Source organism: Dermacentor andersoni, chromosome 1, assembly GCF_023375885.2.
Source record: "Dermacentor andersoni chromosome 1, qqDerAnde1_hic_scaffold, whole genome shotgun sequence".
NCBI classification, from domain to species: Eukaryota; Metazoa; Arthropoda; class Arachnida; order Ixodida; family Ixodidae; genus Dermacentor; species Dermacentor andersoni.
The window spans coordinates 181410953-181431660 of NC_092814.1; the positions used below are offsets into that span (position 1 = coordinate 181410953).

At 44.2% G+C, this 20708-nt stretch overlaps 1 protein-coding gene across 1 annotated transcript in view; it reads right to left on the bottom strand.

Annotated features, from left to right (window-relative positions):
* Cdk1 (Cyclin-dependent kinase 1) overlaps window positions 1-20708 on the bottom strand; it is a 60466-nt gene that overhangs the window by 35446 nt on the left and 4312 nt on the right. The gene's annotated exons all lie outside the window — the stretch shown is intronic.

Below are 20708 nucleotides of genomic sequence, written 5' to 3' on the forward strand. Positions count from 1 at the left end.
AGGATGCTGAAAAAAGAAAATACTGCACATTCCCAGCAGTAAAGCAAATTGCACAAAGGCACAAGAAATTCTCAGCAATACAACCTGTGCAGGATGACCATACGAGCAATTTTATTTTAGGCCTAAAGACGTCCAGCTAGCAAAATAGCGGAGCTACTAATGTGCTGCGTTACGAGCACACAGATAAATGTGACATTGCAAATCAGCTAATATAACACGCAAGGGGTAAGTTTCAATTTGCTTAGAGCACCATGACACAGCCACCTTGCCATCAGTTGAGGAACACCTCTCCCACCAAGGGCCCCACCGCCAGTACTACGTAAGTAAGAGTGTGGGACGTGCCAACAATGCATATTTGGGCTAAGTGTGCACAACTAAGCCTGACAGAACATCATCCTAAACTACAAACAAACCACAAATATGGCACAGAGTTTCCAAATGACCGACTGTGAACATGCACAAGCGCACACTGGATTGAATTAGCTTATCGACCCTTTAGCTCATTTGGCTTTATGAGTGACAGAAGATGCGATGGCACCGCCACCTGACCTTCACCACAACTCCTCTTCGTCGCAACTTCCAATACTGCATGACACGGCTCGCCCTGGAGCAGCTTTGGAGAAATTTCTGTCATTTGTAGCACATATGCAGCAGCTTTAACAAAATGTAGCAGGTTGGAGCAATCATAGAAGCATTCCTACCACTGTGCTGCATTTCTATGCGTACAGTGGTGGAACAAGCATTTGGCCTTTTGGTGCATATTCTGGCGCAAGCAAAACGCTGATTTGGTGTAGAAAAAAGCATTTTTGATGCAATGGCAAACATACACCTATACACTAGATGGTCTCAATTAAAAATGAAAGTCAATATACAGTCAATACCCACAATAATGAAATTCTCGCGATAACAAAATATTTTAGTATCCCCGGCGAATGCCCACAGGATTCAATGCATTTCACATTTCTCAATGACAACATGCCACTGTACTACAATCCCGCATTAACGAAATTTGCCGGAATGTAATCCCGCATATTATATCTACTTGCACAAGGCTAGCAGGTTCCAAAATGCACTCAAATGTGATTGCTTTGCATTAAAATTTCGTAAAATAACACCATATTACAGTTGTGTGGGCGCCACTATTCTTGTTTACAAGGACCAAGCACTGGAATAGATCACATGCGCTGGAAACACATTACGGCCGACATCTTGACTGTTGATCGCCCGTTTAATGCCTCCTTTACTAGATGCCTGCAACGTCACTTCGCTAGTTTTCCCATTGGAGCAAACGTTCCTGTGGTTCAGGGTAGTCACGTAGAGACGGCGCTCGCTGCCAACCCTACTTCCTGTTGTGGATGAAGTGACAATTACTGGCTGGCACGCACTCGACCAATGGCTTGACGAGAGACCGAAGGTCCTGCTTGCGGGATTGCAACAAACACCGCTAAAATCTCGGAGGCAGGAGAATGTGATTCAAGTTTGGAGCAGCCACAGCAACGAGCACCGCAGCTGAACCAGGCGTCTTCTAAAGGAGGCATTGGCCCGTTTGAAGTAGCACACATGCTGCTACCGACATGCGACGACGCGATCGTCCCGAAATACACATCCCTTGCGGATTCGGCGCCAGATGTAGATATACACGAAGGAGCCGTGATCTCGATCGACTGCCTTTGGGTATAGACCTTTCCATCGCGCGAGGAGAAAAGAGTGCACAGCAAGCCTTTCCTCCTCTCTGGCTTGTGCGATCCGGCACGGTGCGGCTTGAAAGTATTGCTGTCGCGTGCAGCGGAACAATTTGGAGATGTTTTAGTTCATACTTTGTGAAATTTATGCAATGTCCGTTCATACAAGGTCATCGAAAAACCAGTGTGTAGCCTTTCAGTGCATCGATAACTACAGTATGCGGAAGTATCTCTTGGAAGCACAAACACGTGACACGCACCATCAGCCACGGTGTGTGTATGTGTTGTGAACTATTTTGGGTGTATCGGTTTTAAGTCAACGAAGAGAACGGACGTCTGTGTATTGCCAGGAGACGCAAAATCTGCTCACAATATAATCATTTGGCATAGGAACTAAAACGTAAGTGTGCATGCTCATGTACTGCCAACCTAAGACAACCCTGAAACATCTAAGCGCCAGGCGCTATCAAATATTTGTTATACACTGACATCGTTCTCAAGCATTTAAAATCTAGTAGACATGAAATCACTATGATATGACTACGCTAACCTCCTGTACGAGGCCGATGGCGCTGCTCAACACAGCAATCACTGCTGTTGGTAAACCGGCATGATACATATATAAGCTATATGCTTCAGCATTGCCTTTTTTGCCCTGTAAAGCCGTAACATCCGAGAAGGATCTCATGAATAGAATGTGACTGCTATTTGTGAGGACAAAGTTTCCGTAATACGGGTGAGTGCATCAATCAGAGAACAAGACGAACAAAACCGAAAAAATAAATCGATTGTCATCTTTCTCCAAAAAGACAAAATAGAGAAAACAGGCTAATGCCGCAATATGACCTCGCATGGTCATGCCACACAACGTTTATAAGTCTATAAACATTGATGTTGCTTGCTTGGACCATATGCTATATAGAGCAAAGATATCTGTCATCCAGCATCTACCACTGCTTCGGAAGCTCGCGCAGTTTGCAAACGGTCGCTTTGCTGGACAAGTGTAATTTATACTGTAATGTATGCTGTTATGACTAGCCAAGACTATTTTATTCATGGGTGGAGACCACGTCCACCAAACCAAGTAGTCACGCAATGTAATCTACCACTAACGCTTGTCAAAGCATAACAGCACAACTTCTACCGTAGTAGAACGGTACCAACGCTGTTACAATCGTCGCGTGTGTTTCACTGCTCCTAAACCGCAGCTTAGAAATAAAGAATACTGCTATAAGGTCACATTAGTGAATGGAATTTTCAGAAATATACAATTGATCTCCGAGGCTGATTGTAGGCTCAAACACGTGCGCACATATCACGCTGCGTGCTCCATCTGCCTCAACACCAGCAGAAAGTCCGGCCATACTGACTTAAACCACTTCAGTACGTCTCACAGAACGGTTTTACCCATAAAAAATGCCACGTCATACTAAATAGACCACACAAGTGCAAAAACAAACACCAGAAACCAGCGCCCAGTGTATACCTAACATACAAGACTGAGCGCTTGCCCAAGCCTGCCCGACTGCACATAGATGGTGCCACTGCGTACGCAATATTAAAGCCCCTTAAACTTCGTAATGTAGTGCCATGCTTTGAAGAATGTCGCCTCCTCTTGGCGCGCTCTAGCCGAGGCCGACGCCGCGTCGCTATTGGCCTAATAGCATCACGTGGGACCTCGCACCATGCATCAGCGCATTTTTGCTCGAGAAGCGTCTACGGAGTGGCGAGGAGCCCATGTTGGTGCCGTTACTACGCTCGACAGTGTAGGCGGCGCCACGGTCGAGGAGGGAGCGTGAAAGAGAGGAGAAACGAGGAGGAGATTGGCGCTACTTTATGAAGTTTAAGGGGCTTTACGCAATATGGCGGCGCCCACGAAAAAACGGTCTATACAACATACAATCACTTTCGCCCTCGGCACCGGACGCGTCGACGCCTACGGCGACAGCGTACACTGGAGGAAGGCTGCTGCATGCGTGGAGAGCTGTTGCTCTACGACCATTGCAGCATTACACAATATCTCGCAAGTGATCATATCTCTGCAAGCAATTGACCGAGAATATTGCTCTGGCAGTGTTGCCACTGCTGATTGACGCATGTGACGCACTTTGTACTGTCGGCAATGCGTTTCTATATTCTCGAGCACAGCTTGCCAAAGTAGGCTAACGGAATTTTGACAGCAAAGTTTAGTTCTGCGACACATTACGCATCTGTGCTGTCTCATTTTGCAACAACGAAACTCTCGCGAAAGCAATTTTTTTCATGTTCCCCGCCCATTTCGTTATTCCGAGGTTTGACTGTTACAAGGGAGCCGGCTTTACGAGCATGAATCACGCATTTGAAATAAAAATTACCGTACCATAGCTTCTATAATGTCCAACTGAATGACCTTCCCTGAGCACCTAAGGCAGTATAAAGCTGCTTCTACAATCCAACTCGCAACAGGCATTCGCGGCAATTCAAACAAACAAGAAAAAAAAAAAACTAAAAACAATTGTGAAATTAGGGTGCGTAAGGAAGACGATGCTCTTGGACGTGCACTACTAAACCAAAGTTACAGTTACGACGGTTTTCTTTACAACTAACATGCAAAATTGTTGATGTATATTTATGCCTTGGATCACGTGAAAGCTGTTTAAATTACAACCATAATCTGCTCTCCCGATCATGCAAGATAGCGAGAAAAGTTTCCCTAATATGCAAAATATGTGTCAGCGATTAAGTACACATATCGCGGGGTATTTATAAAATGGCACCACGTCAACAATTACCGTATATACTTGTGTAATGGCCACATGTCCTTTTCAGACATTTGGGGTGAAAATCGGGGGTGCAGCCATTACACGAAGAAAAATACTTTTCCGCAAATATTTTCGGTAGCACGTGCCTATATTGAACTACAGCACTGACCACCTGTACTAGCTCTGACAATTTTTTGCTATTGCCGTAGCGCATCACCTGCCGCCTGGAATAAATGGTCATGCCCCACAGACCAGCAACGGCAGCGTCTCGGAAGCAGCCGCTAGATCTGAGGCTGTGGTTTTGCTACTTGGAGGCACCAAAAACTCGGCACGGCTGCCTTGTTTTGCCATTGATTAAAAAAAACGAAAGACCCTTCGGAATTCTCGCACCACATAACAGATAACAGTGACAACCTTATCAAAAATCAAGGGTGCTGCTTATACTGTATTTATAGGATTTTTTTTCCCACAAAGTTCTGGAAGCGGCCATTACATGAGTATATACGGTATGCTAAACAATTTGTGACTGAATATTATCCGAGGCTTCTTTTTGATCCGGCAGTGTCCTTGATTGAGCTTGTTACCACATTAGTACGAGGACTACCTAAACTGCAGTGCAAACAACAACCACACAGCGGTAGTACGTTCCAACATAAACTGAAGCAAAATGCAACAAAAGAGTGAAAACTGGCAAAAACAGTGAATGGAGGAACAACGATATCTGCAATATCGATTGGCTATGGCCTCTCTGTAGACTTCCAAGATGATGATGATAGCACGCTTGAAGTTTTGGTTTCAGTTTTGTCAGCAAGGCAGCATCAATGGAACAACGCATTCTCATGCGTTCTATGGCACAAGCCTGGCCCAATTTTCTGCTAAAATGCCGTTTTGCAGCAGGATTGCACAGAAGAATGCTCTTGGGGGCAATCGGTGCATCTGTTCAATCACTGAGCATATAACCCAGATCAAAAATTCAAAAAAATTTAACAGGAATGTCAGTGTGTGGATTAAATACAAATTTTACCTTGTATGGCTTCATGGCAGCACACACTGTGCTAACACGGTGTGTGCTAACACAGGCTATACGTGCAGATTTTTATTTCTGGGGTGTTGAAATTGGGGGTACAGGTTATACGAGGAGGCGAGTTATACGTTGAAAAGGGCCCCCCACCTGGCTTGGCCATTCTGAGCTGACAAGCACAGTGCATACAATGCACACTAACGATTGTGACTGAAAAGTATTTCATTACCACACGCTGCACTCCCAGCTGGACAATCGACGTCAATCGCACAAGTGCGCCAGTAGGGTAGCCGGGGGGGGGGGGGGGGGGGGGGTGCTTATGGGGCTTCAGCCCCCCCCCCCCCCCCCCACCCAAAATTTTTTCGTGCTGTTATGCACCACCGACCAAAACAGCCAGTCACCGGAAATCATTCTGGATTTTGTCTAGAATGTTTTTTATGCTCGAAAACACACTTCGGCAAGATCATTGCAACAGCTCACTCATTCTTTCAATCTCATGTTGAATAATAATAAAATCGAATTTTCTTCTACTGTAATATCTCTAGGTGTAATTTTTCACGAATATATCAAATGGTATCACCATATGGAACATATACAAAACAAATTTTGCAAGGTCTTCGGCGTACTGAGAAAATGTCAGCATGTATTGCCAGTTCCTCAAAAGCTTTCGATATTTAAGGCACTCTTCTCATCACATCTGCGCTATTGTAACTTAATTTGGGGTAACAGAACACAGCAATCCATAACTATTTTGTTATCCTACAAAAAAAGGCCCTACGTTCTGTGGCAAACCTACCATTCAATGCACATACTTCTGAACTATTTGTTAAATATAATGTAATTAAATTAAACATGCTATATGAATACACTTTATTACTTTCCTTTAGATCTGATACTTAAAAAAATCGCGGTTATATACACAGTGTAGCTAACTTGCAACTAAATCCTTCTTCGCGCCTAAACAGACACTCGGAAAAATGGTATGTGCCATGGCCACGCACTAACTGTGGCTTTCAAACATTAAGTTATTGCTTGCCGAAGACATTAAATAAATTCAAGATTTCTTATGAAAACGTTCGCACACTCTCTAACACTTCTATATTAAGCATGCGGTGTTAAATATGTTCCGTTAAATTTCACTTTTTGTAAAATTTGTCTTCTGCGGATATCATTTTTCTCATTTGACACCGACGTTGAAATGTATTTTTCTTTTATGGCCATGCTACCTTAGTGAACCGGGGACGTAGAGCTAGTCAAGCTGTTTTTAATGCAGCTTTTTTTCCTTTGTCCCAACCACTTATGTGAAACTCCATGTATGTGGTAAATAAATGAACTTGAACTCTGGCTGGAATTTGTGGCAACGCCCATACACCAGGAGTCGCATAAAGCAAGGAGCCCCATCCAAGCACAATGTTTCCAAGGGCGTTTCGATGGTGAGCGGGCTCATCGCAGCATCTCATGGAGGCCGCGGAACCGACGGAGCACATGGATTTCAATTACGAAACTTTATGGGTATAAAGTTTATAAATTTTTTATGCGATAGGTGCATTGACATTTCCAAAGTCATGCTATAAATTTTCAATTCCGGAACTTCATGGGTTTAATGTTGTATAAACATTTGACGCCAAAGGTGCATTGACTTTTCTAAAGTCATACAACGGGCCATACGAGACAAGCCAAATCAACACACTATTAGACAAGTTGACTAGAGTGTACTACTATAAAGTTGACAAAGCACGCAGCGAGGTCTGATGAGACGAAGCGTTGTGGTGGTTCATTTGTGCTGTCATGTCACAGAAAAAAATATCAACATTTTTTTTCACCTGCACCAAAGCATCCATGTGAAGACACTAAAGCCAGCAAAGGTAACTACATTCTTATTTATTTTTCAACTTTTATTCGCGAGGACACATTGAGCCTCTTTAATTTTCTTGTTCTCGCTACCCGCGAGCTGCCAGAGCGCATTGCGTATTTCTCGTGTTGCCCCGAACACAGTGCGGCGCACTTCGGTGCGCATTCGTTTTTCTTTGGCTGAGTGGATTTTTCGCCTGGCAGAGTTTTGGACGCGTTCTGGCTAGCACACGTGTAAAAGAAACAATGGTCACTCGCCGCCATCACTGTGGGGACTCTATGAATTGCAACACGTTCACTTGAGCGCAATCTTTCCAAAAAGTCTTGTCTCACCAGTGTAGGATACTGAGCAGTATGCATATGGTTCTCTGTGAGCCAAGCGTCTCGCATTTTCTTCAATATTCGTTTGGTAGCTAAATAGGTGCCCAAATAGGCATTCGATTGTGGTCAACATGCTTTCCTTCACGTTTTTTTTTATTTCGGTGCCTCCGCCCCACAAAAGAAAAAGGCTAGGACATTGTTGCGGCGCAGCGAATTGTCGCATTGGTGAAAGTTTGATTTTGCTACTTTCTTTTTTTTGCGGAAAGTAATGGGCCACGGGGCACTTCAGTTGTCGGATACTCTTACTATATTACTGCGATAGCAATTATATGGACACTTCAGGCGCATTCCTGCCGTCGCCGCCATGTTCCGTATAAAGTCTAAGGGCGATAACGTGACCGCATGCTGCATGTGCATGTGAAAGCATCGGGGGAAGGGGGGTGGAAAGGGTGAGCCGAGGATGGTGGCTCAGTCTTGTGTGCGCAAAGGAGAAAAGCTGCCTTCTGTAGCGCTCGATACATAGGAGGGAGGGAGGGAGGGTGGTGGTCCTTAGGATTCTGTGATTGCCCAACATGTTTATTTGCCTTGTTTGACGCATCATTTACAGTGACTTTCTTAGATACGTAGATTTATTGGAGACATACGTATATTTAAATATCTTGTTGAGAGGTTTTGTGTATACGTGCAGTGAACTTTCTTTCCAGTGACACTTTTCTGCCCTTTATCAAGCTGTAACTTCGCATTTGTGTATTCCATTGTATCTTCGCATTTCTAATGTATGAGGGCAATTAAAATGAAAGTGAGCCAACCCACCCCGCGCAATAATGGTTCGGTTCATTATCTGCGAGGCATACGCGTAGCACACAGGCATCTCATTTACAAAAGTGACATGCAGGTGTGAAGATAAATGTTATTTAATGCTTTCATACACTGGGTTAAACATGGTAACGCGACATAATGGACGCTCAAAAAGTTGAACGGCATGGTGTCCAGAGGTTTTTGACAGCTGAAGGTGTTTCCCAAAAAGAAATTAATAGCCATGTGGCTGCCTTTTACGTTGAACATTGCATTTAATTCACCACTATGAAACGTTGGAGCAAACGGTTCAATAAAGGACATGTGCAAAGACAATCCAACACCGGGCCAAAGCCATTGTGCAATCACCCTCAACACAACTGCAAAGGTTGATGAGCTAGCTGATTAGACAACGGAGGAGAAGTATCGATGAACTGCATACCTGCCAACCCGGCGAGATAAAAAATCGGGAGACTTTTTATTCGCGCCAACGTGGGGGGGGGGGGGGGGGGGGGGGTTGCATCACTGTTTCAACTACCGGTGGCCTTAGCAACTCGGTGAAACATGTTTTCCATTTTTTCCAACCATAGACCACTGCATGTCCCACCTTTCTTCATTAAGAATGTCCTCTGGAAGACTGTACACCTGTAGTGTGGCAAACTCAGCTTCGAGAGCATCTAAAGCATCTTCAGCAGATTCTTTGGCATCTCGGGGCAGCAGCTGAGGGAAACTCTGAATAAAGAAACGAAGACTCGAGAGCGATGCCTGTGAAATAAATTTCAGGTTGGCCACCTCTGCATTCTTCAGAGTTGCGTTTCAGAGTTGCATCTACATCCATAGCGCTTCGCCTCGTCGCATTTCGAAAATATTTTCCGTAGAAGAGGCCCAACGTAGTCGCTGACACTAAGGGGTAGGTTGTGTTCAACGAGGAACCCCGTAAACAGGCACTCCACACGTATGACACTGTCGTCGCACTTGTTCCGGAGAAAGTTCACTATGTTGCCTTGCTGCTCAGCGGTGCGAACATAGCTTTGATGCTTCGCCGTGGAAACGTGCAGTTTCAAGTCGCCGTTGACACCGTGAGACATGCTGACGTCGCATCCAAACGTTCTACAAAATGCAAAATGTTCTTTTCTTGATGTCAAAAAGCACGGAAATTCAGAAGTTCGCAATAACTTCTGCTAATACCTTTTCTTCGGCTTTGATAGTGCCATGGCATCAAGCACGCGAGAATTCTAACTTTACACGGTGCACCGCACGCACAACCTAGCCAACACTAATCATACACAAAAGCAGCAGCAACAAGATACACCATGGAGGAAGGCATGCATGAAATGCAAGAACTACATTGGCTCTGGCTTTGGTCGGCTTACTAGGCACTGTAGTCGGCTGCTTAGTCGACGATACCGATGGTGCTAGTGCTGCTGTTGTTGGTGATGCTGACGATTACGACGCAGCTGTAGATTCCGCGATGCTGGTTTCGCAAAAACCATTATTGCGCGAACATAGACCACTTTTCGGGAGATATAAGATAGTGATCGTACAATCAGAAAGCTCAGTCAAAAATCAGGAGTCTCCCGGGCGAATCGGGAGGGTCGGCAGGTATGGAACTGGCACAGCGTGTGAACATCAGTAAACATTCGGTTCACACCATAATTCATGAACATCCCGGTTATTAGCTCTTGTGTGCGCAATGGCTGCTCAACATTTTGAACCACCGCCAGAAGACGGGGGTTTGGCGCTGCCTTGACTCACCTGATCCATCATTACATTGAGGGTGATGACTCCTTGTCTGCAGTTATGTTTGGGGACGAATCATGGTGGCCTGAAACATGATGCCAAAGTTTACAGTGGAAACATTCGAATTCACCATCCCCAAAGGAAGCAAAGGCCGTCATTGCCGCCGGAAAGGTGTTGCTGACTTTTTTTTCGATTGTCAGGGGCCATTACTGATCGAATTCGCTAAACCTGGAGAGACTCAATCGTTTCTGGCATTGTCAAACGCTGGATTTGCTGCGTGTTGCAATCAAGAGAAACGAGATGGAAAATTGGTGAATGGGGTCATCTTGCTCCACGACAATGGCAGTCCCCACTTCGCTGACGTGATTAACACTAAATTGGCAAAGTTGAAGTGGGAAACGCTGCAACATCCGCCATACAGTAGAGACCTGTCGCCTTGGGACTTCCACATTTCGGGGCAATTGAAATAACAGCCCAAGGGAACCTGATTCGTGTAGGACGATGACGTGAAAGAGTTTGAAGCAGCAACCCAAGGATTTTGATGAGAAGATCACGCGACTCGGTAGTGCGACAAATGTCTAAATGCTCATGGAGGCTACTTTTAAATAAAGTACCCCGCTTTTCATATGTTCACATTGGCTCACTTTCATTTGCCTCGTATATTTGCAGAACTTCTGCTCTCTATATATTCTCTCTGTTGAGACTATAATTTAGATGCAATTACTCACAATACATGACCGGTGACAGCTGCTCCTGCGCGATACATTGGAACAAAGGATAGCATCATTGAGATTCTGCCCTGGTCATTGCATATGTACAAAAATGTAAACAAAGTTCTTGAATGACAAAGTTTCATTAAAATATTTGTCCGCACTTGTTCATTTCATGGCTTTTACATTTTTCATATCAGCAGCATGCACTGCTTTGCTGGTTTCAAATTGATATATTTCATAAGTTCGTGTGATATTTTCTTTAGTTATTAAATTGACAAAAAAAAAAAAAAAAAACATGGAAGCATTGACATCAGTTATTTCGTGCGCAATTTTTGGGAAATATGAGTATATTCTTCTTATAAAAAAATACATATTTTACTTGTCCTGACAGTGCGTAGTGTTCAAGAATTCCTTTGCAGCATCTTTGGCATTGGCAATGCAGTTATTCATGTACCTGATCCCTCAACAAATTCTATAAGGAGGAGGCCGAGCAGCAACGTCTCCAATAGACAAGGTCTGTTTGGAGATATTAAACTTCTTCGCAATGTCAACTTGGGTCCGTCTTTGCTCGATAAGCCCGATGATGGCGGCCTTCTTGTTGAGCGTCATGGTGAAATATTTTCCACGCTTCGACAGATTCATTGGAGGCGGGTGAAGAGCAGGGGCCATGGCATCGAGAACATGTGGGCGTTGCGCTGAATGAACGGCCACAACACACTGAAATAGCGATGATATGCTGTACGGCGGCTAGTGTTGGCAGGCGATGATTTCAATTGCAGTGTACTGGATAAAAGCCAGCGGATCACTGCTGGACAAAAACGTGCGCGACACTACCTACGACACCACGGCAAAACTGATGATCATGGTGGTTATTGTGAGCATCACCTGGCATAGGTGGTGTCCAAAACTGGCCGCGCATGATTGGTTTCCGGCTCTCAAAATCGCTTCCGCCGTAGGCTACAGGCAAAAGTATGGTCTTTAAGATTGGCGTATCTTACAACAGGCGCCACCGTTGCCGCGTGGATTTGGACGTCTCCTATACTTGCTAATCACACTACTATACCAATCCAAACCACTTCACGTCCAATCCAAAGCTATTCAGGTGGCTCAAGATTCAACATGGCGTCTTCCCCGACTCATAGCGCTGGTCCGTCGCGGCAAATTTTGTCCGGAAAATCAAACTTCTGGCTTTATGTTGTCCAAAAAATCGGTCTAGCAAATGCGTTAGCTCTATAGGAACCCTGATGGTGCATTTATGAAATCCGGAATATCCATCAAGTCTGAATTTCTGGAGTCCAGAAAATCAGTCGGCTACTGTATGTCATTATCTACCATGTTCTAGTGCCTGATAATTCTCTTTGATCCGCTCGTGTCTACCGCAGTGTTCATGTGGCACTGACTTGTGACGTCACTAGTCTGGTGCCAGCAGTACGACGACGTGGTGTATTGCAGTAAGGACCCATAAGCCAGGACTGAGTCTCCAAACACGCGTGCACTGAGGGATCCAGTTCACAGAAGCAGCCAGACAACAATGCCGGTGCTCTCGTGCACAGCTCGCAAGATTGTGCACAGAGCAAAATGAAACAAAAGCAACAGCTTGCGGGCTCGCATGCGAGACCATCACCATAAGTGCACCGCGCAGCAAAAACAAAAAAGCAGAAGGCAGGGACAGTGTCGTGTATGTGACGCAATCCTCCGGCTCCGGCATGGGAGAACACAGGAATGGAATTTTACTTGCCAGACTGGGCAAGTGGTGGGAGTGTGTATGTTGGCAGTAAAGCTCGCCTCCTGAAGTAATGGGTTTGCAACACTTCTAACATTTGTATCTCGACGAATAATGAAGCAATTTGAAAAATTCTTGTGGTAGAACCACGGCGTCTCGATCCAAAAGCACAAGGTGCGGCCCACTGCGTTGCGCCTGAACAGCGTCTCGGGCATAGTTCTCCGTGCGCCCGCTGCGGCGCCACTGCTCGGGGATGGCTGCCGACAGAGAGCGCCTTCACAGCTGCGTCGGCACGCGCGATCTCCACTCCAGTCAAGGCGTAAATAATGCGTTTTATATTTGGAAATTGCAGACAAAATCTTTCAAGTCGTCATTGGAAGTACTGATTACGCCACAAACGCCAACAGATTGTCACAGGGGTGGAAATCTGTTCTAGAATATGCCTGAACGCTATCCGTGACGGTTGCCCGTACGATGCACGACCGGGTGATGCACTTCCATCGAGAGGTTCTGCTTGAAGCAATCTACCAGTACTTTTATTCACTTCTCGTGAACACGTGCGCAAATTAAAAACTTTACATAGGGAGAACTTGTACCGAGTTTCCCAAGTAATGCAAACTAACTTAGATGAAATAAAAACGCTTATCATTGAAAATAATCATCAGTAGATTGTTTCTCATGAAACAAAGCCTATTGAGTGATCCTAGAGGTTATCTAAGGAGTGCGCCCCTTTTAACGAAGCTTTAAAAGGCCTCTGCTTCGAACATGCTCATACCCTTCATTTGAGCACGCTTTCCATAAAACACATTCCCGCAGGATACTTTCATTGTAGGCAGGTTTATTTTTCCCCTGAAGTGGCCACTTGGTTGCTGATAAAAACAGCAGCTTTGTCTCCTTTTTCCGCTCTTTGTAATACCTGAACAAAAGACTGAATTTAGTTATTGTTTTCATAAACTAAGATGCAGTTTTTCATTTCGTACCGTTCGGACTGCAATTTTTTTCAGCTCTTCTCCTTGACGGGCAACTTTTTTTTTTTTATCTCTTGACTGCTTTCTTTGACTGTTCTAGGACGTCCACAATATCTAATGTAGTTTGGCCGGCCTGGTCAACAGAAAAACTACGTTCAGAGCATGATTCTAAGGCAGTGTCTGGAACTAGAGCTTCCACTTTGTCGCTGAGAAACTGCAAGGCACTTTCGATGTCGGGGCTTTCTCCTGAGCAGCCGCAATTATCGCTTACCTCAACTACTGTGTGATCAGTAAAGCTTCTTTGATGGCGTTGTTTGGGCTGCACATTCTCTTCTTGCAGGTACTGTGGATATTTGCGAAACACGGTCAGTACCGCATTCGGAAGCAGGAGCCTAAGTGCAGGGAACATACCACAGACCTATCGCTCGGTTCCCACTTGCTGCCTTTTCCCGACACTCCTTGGCGAGAGATATTCTTTAGCCACGCTTCTCGACGCTCCAAGTCGCAGGGGAACTCGTGATATTTCACAGTCGGGTCCTTTTTGGCATTTGTGTCGCAGAGTGGCACACAACAGTTGCGCGGCATCGCGCCACATAAACGAGGCTGGCTACGGCACACACGCACACCGAAGAGCCTTAACAAAGCACAGAAAGCACAGGCAAACTTGCTCACACACACACATGCGAAAAAGCACGAGATTAATGCATATCGCACGAGGCAAACACGTCCTGACGCAAACTAACTTGCTCACACACACGCACGTGAAAAAGCCAGAGGTGAATGCAAGCACGAGACAAACACGTTCTGACGCGAGAACCAACGTCCGCTTAGCCCCGCCGCGAAGTCGCGAAAGCATCCCCGAGCAGTGGCGCCCTCACCAAGAAAAGCGGTTGCAACTGTAAACTCGGCCGAAACGCACCCGCCTATTGTCCGCGGCGCGACGTAGCTGGCCGCACCTTGCTTTGCATAGAGCGGCCGTGGTAGAACACTCCAAAGAGGACACATAACGATTTCCAGCATATAACCAAAATTTCGTATGTGGCCTGGTGAGGAGCCCTTTCAGCATTACTTTCGTTTTGCAGTTGCAACATGCACCTGATTGTAATACTGCAGATTAAAGTGTTTGCCAGTGATTATCACACAATTTCTAATATCCATCCAGAATGAATACATGTGTCAAAAAAAACTAAGGGAAACTCAAAAAGTGTCTTCAAGGCTTTAAAGGGGCCCAGAAACACTTCTTAAACACAGTAAGAAAATGTTGCCGATTAGTAGAAGAGGCTCCTGTTGCACCGCCGGTCTACAGGCCACAGTTGCGTGTAGCATACTTTATCATGGTCGCCACGGAGTGCCATGGCAAGCCTACTCGCCGGCATGACACTCAACTTTTGGGCAGGGCTTTGCCCCTTTGGCTTCCCCTTTGCACCTCCCCGTGCAATAGCAGAGACGAAAGAAGAGAGAAAGCCGCTCATTGGAGCGATAACTATGTCAACCTCCACTTATACTTGAAGGACCAAAAAAAATTTGTGGCAGAAGATTCGCAAGGCGATGTCCTTCAATAGTGAGGTAATTCTAGGATAAGTTAGAACTGAATTGAATTCTGGGGTTTTACGTGTTAAAACCATGATTTGATTATGAGGCATATCATAGTGGGGACTCTGGATTGATTCTGACCACCAGGGGATCTTTAACGTGCCCCCAATGCACATGATACAGGCATTTTTTACATCCATGTCCCGTTCATTGGGGAGCATTAGGCACTTTGGAGTAGCTTTGGAGCATGAAATGTCCATTCTGGAGCAGTAAATACTCGTCTTAGAACAGCTTGGTAAAGGTCAATATGAGTGAAATACAGGCAGATGAAGAAAAGGTATTCTTTGACTTTGCAGAACTCTATTAGGTTGCGCAAATCAGTTCTGCGGAAGTCCGCTAGGTGAGCAAAATTCATGACAGAGAAAAATTGTCATTTATCCGAATGTAGCCTGAAGCTACAAAGGAAATGCATATGGGTTTCTCAGGAACCACCATTAGGTTACATACCGGATGTGCCAACTTAATGTTGGCCAAGAAAAAAATAGCCATGGGCTTTCTGTGAACAGCTGTATGTTGATAGGCTTTTGCTAATGCTAGGAGATTTCTTTTTTCACTGTGAACAAGCAACTAATATTTGTCTATTGAGCTAACATTTATTACCTTACTTATTTAATAAGGTGCCAATGCAAAAGTTGTGTAGAAGAACCGATAACACCGATAACCGATAACAGCGTATATAGCAACCTAGGTCTTCTGCGCCCCCCCCCCCCCCATTTTCAGACAATAAATAAATAAAATGAATAAATAAAAAGCTTGCAAATTTTTAAAATTCGAAATCCAGGTACCAGTAATAAAAGTGGTCTCAGAGGTAAACATTGTTATCAAGTACACTGTGTATATTATGAACGCGCAAACCTGGTACGTGGTCTTGCAACGGTTTGGAAAGGGAACTGTTACAATATCGTGCCACATCACCTTTGATAAAAGACTGAAGACACGCACCAAAAACTGCTGATTCATCGAGCAAAAAGCCATGGATGCTCATTCCCAGTACCCCTATTTGCTGAGCGTAAAGATTGACGAAATCTTCGGTGCGCAGAAGCGCCGTCACGGTAACAGAATTTTTAAAATTTATTTGACTGGCTTTATTTTTCGTTAAAATAAAGAGGTCTTCACAAATCCTAGGTTGCTTTAAATGCTGTTTTCCATTTCTCAATGGCATCCACAACTTTCACAGCAAAGCTGTATATAGCTACCCTCTGGCAGTGGTCGATGTCTGTCCATCTACGCGACACGTTGACACGAAAAAACCTTTGTCTCCAGTTTCTCGTGAATGCCAAGTTTCATTCACTTGTCATAATTATTTAGTTCACAGTAATGTAAATGTTACAGAATTCCTGTTTGCTGTCAATATATGGTCGTCTACGGAGGAAGTATAGTTACAAAAAACGGCTCCAACTCTTGGTTTATTGAAACTATCCCGAAACAAATTATATGACGATTAGTTGGTAAGATGACTAACATTACACCGAGTCTCATCTATTTTTCACAATTACATAGTTCACAGTGAAGTTGTAAATATCGCGGAATTCCCGTATGCTATGCGACGGTACTTGCACACATCACTACTTCATAAAAAGAATAAATCACTCCACAGTTAAAAGATGTATTCATTGTTTCTGTCAAATAATAATAACAACAATAATAATAATACCTACATATACATAGATGCATCGATTGAGGAAAAACACAAGACAGCTTCGCTGCTCGTCTTTCATAGAGAAGGGCTGATGAATTTTTTCACTGACATCTCATTGATTAGGTAAATTTACAAATTTAACTAATTAAACGTATTTGTGCACAATGATCAAGAAATATTCACAGTGGCCAACATGAACAGCACCCATCAAGGTAGAGTGAACGTTGTACCTTGATTAAGACCAATGTAAAATGGCAACCGATATTTTGTGCACTAAATGATGGCTTACTAAAATTTTTGGACCCAATCTGCACAAGTTACGTCGTGAACAATGTTGCCGCGAATGCAATTTTGGAGGTTCGAGTTTCTGCCAAACTTCGAAACTACGACCACCATTTGGCTGCTAAGGTTGACTAAATAGAAAGTTTTACATCCTTGGCTTGCTTTATGCGGTGGCAAAAGCCCAATTTTGTGTGGTGTGGACTTGCATAAAAGTGTAGCCAGACTGCAAATTTCAGTGACAAGTGCAGTTGCCATTGCATATTTTTGACCAAGAAGTTTCATGAAAGCAATCGGATCGTTTGTCAGCGTGCCACACTATCATCCCAGTAACAGACGCGGTGCATGTGCAAAATAGATTTAGAATGTCACACGCACCGCGTGCACCCATTAATCAATGCAGATGTACCAATAGAGCGCGAAAGCGAGTGCTAAAATGTATAACTAAACTTACGAGCTACAGGCTGAGCAAACTGTATGACCTTATTCAATCAGCGTGGCTTTCCTTGCCGCCTGCCCCATGATATGAGCGTCAGTTCAAATCATCTTTAGCTGGTCCGCATATATGCAAACGAATAACACTTATATAAAACATTCAGAATGCATTGGCTTAGTATACATTGGCACTAGTCAACACATGTCTATGGCTGTGTGGTTGTCAATGAAAACGCACATCCTGCAAAATTTGGCGACTTCATTCAAAATTAGTGTTTGGTGCTAGTTCGCACAGCTCAAAAGTTTCGCACAAGATGGCGCAGCACTTCCATCGGTGCAGATGGCAGCCAGAAATTGTGTGGGGGGCAGCAGCCCAGAAAAAGAGGTTGAGAAAAAGTGAGGTCAGAAACTCTTGCCCAACCTTTTGCATTATGCTGACACTGAAGAAGACATGAAGCTAATACCCTTGCCACATGGGCACAGAAAATGACATTAACTGGCTAATGCCTTAAACTTTAATGTCATTTGCGGGGTGCCACATGGACATGCTTAATGGCAATAAAGCTTAATGCCATTCGCAACGTAGTGCATTCTCGTAACTCACTTGGTCATCAAGTGCGTACTCTCTTTCCCAATTCTGACGAGACTAAACAGATTCTTAGTGAATAACAATTAATATATTTTTCACTTTCATTAAAAAATTGCTCTTTCACGCAGCGTAGTGCGTTTTTACAATTATTACAACTCACTTGGCCATCGAATGCGTACTTCGTTTTCGATGTACTCGCCATGGCCATGGTGACCACATTTTAAAGATATTAAGCTAACTTGTAGATAAAAACAACTAATATATTCTTCGCCTTTTTAAAAGGAGCTCTTTATTTTTGTAGAGATCAGCAGGCAATCTTGCCGCTATGCACGGCTAGAGCACTAGTCATGAGCGCGTTAGCCTGGAGAAGCTGTTTGATTGCACGGCGGCGGCTCCTTGCCTTGTTGGCCGTATTTCTAGACGATGTTTGGCTCGAAGAAGCACATACACCAGAACAAACTGGAGCACATGGTCAAATTCTTCAGGAAGCTTTGAAGCTGTGAGCGACATTTTTCCAATTTCAATGCTTTGGCTACGATATGGATTGGCCGTTAAGCTAGCATTGGCTTCAAACAGTTTACAGCTGGGTGCAACAATGACATTCCTGAAGTAAACTACATACATGACATAAAAATTGTTACAGCGCAAACACATGCAACCACAAAGTATGAAGGAAGGGACACAAGCGCTCGTTTCATACTTTGTGGTTGCATGTGTTTGCGCTGTAACAATTTTTATGTCAAGTATGCACCAACTCGCCCAGAAAGAAGTTTTAATTAAAAACTACATACAATATGCCTATTAATGTTTTTCACGCAATTTCTTAAACATCTGCTCCCTAGGTATCTGTTCTTTATTGTATTACGATTGGCAAGCAAACTTAACCGTTTCACTGCAGCTATTGCCACCGCAACATTTAATGTCATTAAGTATGAGAGTGTAGCAGCGATCGAAATAAAATAAACCTCGCCTGTGTGGCACAGGTATAAGTTTGTAGACTACACATTCAGAATATGAATAAAAAGCAGGTCACTCGCAGTGACAGCAGTGGGGGGAAGAAGAGGTGGAGAAACTCAAGCAAATGATTGGTGATGATGCCAATTTGAAATTTCTGCACCAGCTCTTCAACCCACATAGATGAGGCAATGTTAGGCTGCGGTTAGCTAGTTGAACAATACTAATCACTTCAATGCATTTATAAATGAACAAGATCTCAAGCTGACAAAGTGCAGATTTCTCCTTGGTAAAAAAAAAAAAAATTGCAAATGCTTCACAAAAGCTGTAACCTTTCACTAAATTTCATCAGTGCTGTTAAAAATTTAAACAAAAAATTTGCTTGTGTTTTTTTTCACCAATAAGCCATCTTTTTTGGGCCAAACAAATGTATACAGAGTTCTGAAAGGGCACACTACCAGTCTAGCCAGACAAATTGTTTGTTTAGTGTACATTTAACTGGTAGAGAACTTAAAAAAAAAAATTAATTATGGGGTTTTACGTGCCAAAACCACTTTCTGATTATGAGGCATGCCGTAGTGGAGGACTCCGGAAATTTCGACCACCTCGGCTTCTTTAACGTGCACCTAAATCTAAGAACACTGGTGTTTTCGCATTTCGCCCCCATCGAAATGCGGCCGCCGTGGCCAGGATTCGATCCCGCGACCTCGTGCTCAGCAGCCCAACACCATAGCCACTGAGCAACCACAGCGGGTTGGTAGAGAACTTTCGAACATTTTCAAGCCAAAGAAAAAGGATGAAAGACGCCTTAGCACTGGTGCCAGATGCAGCCTAATGTCAAGATATGATGTCAAGACTTGATGACGTGGTACTAAACACAGCATACAATGGCCCAGTATACAGACACACAGACAACCACCAGAATACTTGTGCACAAGTTCCAATTTGTAATGCCAGTATCTAGCCGACGCCAGGTACAAGCATATAAACAATGCAGTCCCTTGACAGTCAACATCAGCATCCCAATGAAACTTTGCAATCTAAATTCAAAGCCACGTAAGTGAGCACAACCCAAGTTTTCTTTTTTTGAGGCAGGTACTCAAAGACTGATGTGCAGATAAGGGGCTCACATTACCCTAGTGGCTGTATCCCACACCAACACTTAATTATTTCATAAGGCTGCAGCATATAATTTTATCATTTAAATATGCATGAAAAACAAACACACACACACAGAGAAGCTTAAAAGGGGCTGACAAGGTACTATTGTACTATCCTCACTAGTAGTAGTAGGAAACATTTACTGTACAAAATGTGACGAGCAGTCTTCAGGCTGGTCGGGGCCCCTATTCTAGGGCTCCGCTAGTGTGAGCTCTTCAGCTCGCCTGAAGTATGGCAGCCCTCTGGGCCACCTCCTTCGAGCTGGAGAGCAGAGCAAGGCCTCCCATCCCTCTCACGTAGTGGTTTCGTTAACGTTTTCTTAAGGCACCTCAGCGTATTCCCACATGACGTGGTCCAGCGTGGCCTCAGCCCTGTACCACGGGCAATCATCTGGATATCTCTTTAGCTATTTTGTATAGGAGGTGCAGGTGTGGGTAAGTTTTAGTTTGCAACCTGCTCCAGGTGACTTGTTACGCTTTTCTTAATTTTCAATGGGGTGGGGC